Genomic DNA, 6000 nt, shown 5'->3' with positions numbered 1-6000 from the left:
TTCACTGGGCAAAGACGACATATGATAGCACTTTGAAATGAAATCGACAAAATATTTGCGTAGTGATGCATACTTCCAATCGAACAAACCACGTAGCGACATCAATTCTCAGCGAAAAGAAAGAACACAAATAAAATTGTGGAATCATAAAAGTACTTGATAAATCTGGAGCAATACTAGAAAAGAACAATGTAAAGGAGCACATTTGCAGAGCAACAAATAAAAGGCAATTTAAAACAAACAGCATTTATAAATATTTTGATTGATGTCACACTAATAATGGCCTTGAATTAATCTATCCACACTACTAGACTGAACATTGCTTTTTCAGGAGACCTCAGCATGTCCTCGTTAAAGGCAACAAGTCTGCACCATTGTGTATGTACTCCAGGCTAACAGCAGTTGAAGGGCCGAAGACCTCACCTGTTGGAAAACATTGCCGTGTGCATGAATATGACCACTTTATTAGTCACGAAGGCTACTGGCTGCTGTACTTCAGTTATCAAGGAAAGCACGTAGAGTTACCCGATGTGCAACCTATAAACATTTTGGAACTTCAACACACAATAGTATTCACTCTACGAGCAGGGAACCCAGCTTTGCTGCCACACTGTGCTTACTATCCCCTGGTCCCTGTACATGTTTCCTACAAAATCACAGAAAATTATAGCAAGAACAGACTACCTAAAAAAAAAAAGCGTTACGAGTCAAACGTGTTGAAAGAAGCTCTTATCAGACCAATTTTTTTCATGATTATGGCCCGCCCCAACATACCCCTGCAGTCGTACTGCGCCCTTTTTTGGCATATTTGTGCTATTACAAGTAGTTAACTGACAGGGCAAAACATGCAATTCTGATTACCAAGCTCGAAAGCATATACCACCAAAACATGAAGAAGATACAGCGGACCTTTGGATGCAGTCGCCGACCATAAACACGTGGCAAAGTGTTATCAGACCACATACCAATGCTCCGGATGCCGTTCAACCAGGATGCCCGAAGCAAACGGATTCCAAAGGAGTGAGGACTCTATAGCTCACACTCAACGATTGGCGATGCTTCGGCTGAACTACTTAATTTTACAAAGAACGTGCCGAGAGGGTCCGCACAATAACCTCAAGACCGAACCAAAAAAAGCGCCGAGTCGAGCCGTGTATAGCTGAAATGAAAGTGTTGCCCAAGACGTGCAAAACACAGGTGCACACACAGAATGGAGCCTCCTTGCTCTAGAGAAAGTAATTTGTACCTAGTTGCCTATAGTTTTTCATGCAGTTTGGTGCTAACCAGCACCGATATGTTACAATGTGAACGGATGCCTCTATAATGGCTTAAAACGTGCACATGAATTTATAAATCGCACTGCAGTTGCATATGGTCATAAAATACGAGGATGATGATAAACAATTCTATACATTCTTAGGCTTGTGTGATTAAATCCACAATATGGTTCAATTATATTTGACACAGTCGCTAAAATACTACATTCAATGTGTAGCCACTGAACAGCATACTGTTTTGAGGTGCATTAGATTCTGTAGGCCTTCAGACTACCATTTAAACATCTATTTCCTATAATAGGTTGTAAATCACCGATGTGGAGGTGTTGCGCAGCAGTTGAAGTGCAGCTAGTAGCCCAGGGTAGATCCAGAAGTCGCTGGCACGTCTCACAGAGCGAACACAAGATGCAGTCTGTCACCCACTGTTCATCCACTGGTAGTCACAGCGGAGTTATGACGAACAGCAACGCTGAAGACAGTCAGTTCTCACACAAAGTGAAGTCCGAAGGGCAGACCACAGCAATATAGTATCTTGTGGGATGTATTCACCAGAAGGCAAGCTTGAGGGGGGGGGGGTGGCAGGAGACGAAGCCTTATAAACGCAGAGACGCCATGGCCGCAGTACAAGGGTATCTGGCAGATAGCCTTCGCCATCGAAGAGGCACAGGCTGGACGTGAAAGGCAATGCGGGTTCGGCAAGCAAGAGGAAGGAACCAGGAGGCGAACCCTTGTGGACACAGACACATCACGGCCGCAGTACAGGGGTATCCGCAGGATTGCCCTGCACATCGAAGAGGCAAAAGCCAGACGTAGAAGGCAATGTGGGTTTGGCAAGCAAGAGGCAGGGAACAGGAGGCGAATCGTTGGGGACTCGCACACAGCATGGCCGCAGTACAGGGGTATCCCGAAGATCGCCTTGCCCATCCAAGAGGCACAAGGCGGACGTAGAAGGCAATGCGGGTTTGGACGTAGCATCCACTGGATGGGAAAGAAGGTCGAGAAGCTATAAGAACACCTAGATTTCACAATTAAATGTCGTCGACAGACACAGAATATGCACAATAATGAAAGTTCATGGTGGGACAGAATATTTGGCAATGCCGAATAATGGCTTGGTCTAGAAGTTGACAATAGAACAAGATATTTTTTATTTTTCAGTTGGTAGAAAATTCTACGCGACATTCGTAGGTTGCGAGATTCTATTGCACTGAAAGAGATTGATTTTTTCAGTCGATTTTATTCATTCGTTTGCTTTCGTAGACACAGGGTTAAGTTTCACGTCACCGCCTAACAACAACAGCTTCATTACGTGCACACATTCACGAATCCTCCATGCGACAACATTAGAAGAAGAAAGGAACAGTAACTTGACGTTACTAGAACGCTTAGAGTACAAAGATTGACGAGAGGTAACCTTTATAAAAAAATGCAGAAAAACATTGAATGCGTCTGCATACTAGCCGCTCTTCCAGGCCCACTGGCGAAACAGGTAGCGGGTCTTCATTTCAAAGCACAATGCTTCGGTCGAGATGCCATCTTAGGACACGAAGAAACCGGAACAGGCGCGTCCACTTGAAATTCCGGCACCCGACAGAATGGCTGATCGCTCGGCGATGAACTGCGCAGGTGCAGTTGTTCGGGGGTTTCCATGGCTGTTGCACACGAGTGTTATAAGTCCAAGCCGGCTGGCCGTAGTACCTATGGGAAAATTCGGAAAAACATTGGACGCAGTAGCATAGTACACTGTAAACCAAATTACACCCATATAGGTGTTTTATAGTGTCTATAACTCACACCCCAACACCCCACGAAATGGGTGTATCAAGCAGGGCTACACCTATATCGTGGGGCGGATTTCCGAATTTACACCCTATGGCACAAACATTTCTTCGGGTGTAAAGACAAATGTACACCCAAGTGGCCTTAAGGGAGTGAGGGTGTAAAAGCGAATGTTCCCAAGTAATCTTAAGGGCGTAAGGGCGTAATATTGCTATGACACCCTAACACCCTTAAAAAACAAAAGTAGTGTAGGGGTGTAATTGCTCAAACAGCAAAAAGGGTGTGGGGGTGTTCATGCTGAATAATGCCCCAACACCCATGCAAAAAATACCATAATTCGAAAGTTACCCCTTTCCAGTAAGCCCCTGTGGAAGCACGTGAAAGCTTACCCTTTAGCTAGACCTTTCATGTGCAGATGTCCTATTGTAGTGGCTCCTGCCACAGTGTGGTAATCCTGGCCTTAGCACAGCTTTTATGGTGCATATATGAAGCACGGCATATAACACGTAATCCTAGCTTAATGCAAAGGCATCACTCAAAATGAGCTGCCACACATAACACAACGTACACAAAGTCATGCCATTGTGCAAAACGAAATCAAGCTTTATTTTATTAGACACAGAGAACATACAGGATTCAGAGACAAATTGTACCTTAATCAAAAGCCTTTTTCAATAGTGCAAAGCAGAATGCCATTTGCTACAAAATAAGACCGGAAATCAGACGTCAATGGTACGGCATGGAGCTCTAACGACCAATGCATGCATATCAAAGTACAACAAAAGAGCCTTTATTTGCACTTAAGAATGAAGAACTAATTTTAACATGCTTCAATGCAGCACAAAAGCACAGTGCAGTGAAGCATACAAACAGCAGGAAGAGTAGGGCAATGCAGCATGCCTTGTTTCTCCAATATACTGAAATAATATATCAATGCACACTACAATTACCACAATGATACGCCATAGTTTGCATGTGTTGTGGCATGCCTTACGCATATTATGCAAGGCTAGTGGTATTCTAATGAATGTAATGACAAAACAGTCTTAAAATGGCATTTTCATTTCACAATAACCCTTGTGTGTTCAGACATTCAGAATACTGGGGAAACAATAATACAGGAGTGAAAACAATAGGCAAAATTACAATAGCTTAACAGTGTCACTAGATACTAACCACAAAGAATAATTGATTTAAAGATGTAAAATATCAAGCGCATCACATAATATGTCCCCCTGAAACAATGCAACATCAAAGAACATAAAATGGGCACACAAAAGCAGGGTGAAAGAGTAACCACTTACAGCTAGCAGAGGTGGAGCAGCCAAGCTATCATCTGGAGCAATATTTTGGAGCATCATATCTTGCTTTTCTAGGGAGAAAATCTAAATTTGGAGCAGGTTTCAGGAAAAACAAACACAACATTTTTGAGCTTGAAATTTCAAATTTACAGCATTGATTGATATGTGCAGTTTAACGTCCCCAAACCACCATAGGGTTATGAGAAACGTCGTAGTGGAGGGCTCCGGAAATTTTAAACACCTGGGGTTCTTTAACGTGCACCCAAATCTGAGCACACGGGCCTACAGCGTTTCTGCCTCCATCGGAAGTGCAGATATCGCAGCCATGATTCGATCCCACGACCTGGGGGTCAGCAGCCGAGTACCATAGCCCCTATACCACCGCGGTGGGGCTCCAAATTTACTGTAGTGCAACAAATTATACTGAATCACACACACAAAAAAGTATATGTAGAAATTATTGGACATACGCTAATTCATTCAAAATACCCGAGAGTGCAGCTATTTCAACAAAAGCACTCTTGAACTGTTCCACAGTGCAAACAATGCTATCCTCCCTATATACGAACGCTCCTCGACTAGAATCTCATCCTTCACTTGTACTAGCTGAGCACAGCGCCACCGCTTGTCTAAAAATGACGCTGCATTTCTTGAGAATCGCAGCAGATTATCCCTGATATTGAGTGACTTGCTCTGCCTAGAGATTGCGCTGGAATCAATTTTCTCAAGTCAAGGTGAAGCATTTAGTGAAGGGACGTTCTAAAATACGGGTGTAAAACTCGCAGTAGCATTTGGTGAGCTTGTCCAACTGTTTGACAGGCGACCCAGAAATTCCAGATATTCGTAAAGGAGGAGCTCAAGGGGGTGGCGAAAAGAAAAAAAGTGGCATACGATTTTCTTTATCGTCGCTTGAGGCTGCAAAAACCTCATAAATCACTCTGAAAGACGGCCAGCACTTCTACTAGTACTCGTTATTGAATGGCATCTGCATGGCAGAGTAATATAGGGACAAAAATATTTTGTGTCCTGTAAATCAAAAAGCACTTTTCCGCAGAGCAAAAGCGTATTCTGGCAAAAGCGACTTAAAAAGCGTTATGGACGTCATAGAAAGGGGGGGGTAGAATTTTCTTTTAAACCGTTCTACTCTTTTCTTTTGCTGTGAGGTTAGAATATAGTCAATTAAAAGTTATAATTACAGTTGGCACATCTGTATTAGATTGGATTATGATGACCCCACCTCGATGGTTTAGTCGCCAAAGTAATCAGCTGCATTTTTCATGCAGGCGGAAATGCTGTATGCCCATTTCCTTAGATTTGGGTGCACAAGAACCCCAGGCGGCCGAAATTTCTGGAGCCCTCCCCTAAAGCGTCTCATAATCAAATGGTGGCTTTAGGACATTAAACTGCACACATCAATCAATTGGATGGTGATGTTCAAACTAAAGTTGAATAATGGATTTTATGTTTCTTGATAAAATTAACAATACTGATAAATAATTGAGGCTGGTTGGGCATTTCATAATGGTTTTGAGCAAAATTAGGAAATTGTATCCAATTGACACAATTGGCACGGCTGTTGTTCTCTTGAACATGCAAATATGAATACGAAAATATCATGTAATATTTTGCTACAGACATTAAAC

Source organism: Rhipicephalus microplus, chromosome 10 (assembly GCF_043290135.1).
Source record: "Rhipicephalus microplus isolate Deutch F79 chromosome 10, USDA_Rmic, whole genome shotgun sequence".
In the NCBI taxonomy this organism is placed as follows: domain Eukaryota; kingdom Metazoa; phylum Arthropoda; class Arachnida; order Ixodida; family Ixodidae; genus Rhipicephalus; species Rhipicephalus microplus.
The sequence above is the reverse complement of the archived record's forward strand: the minus strand, read 5'-3'. Positions refer to the sequence as shown.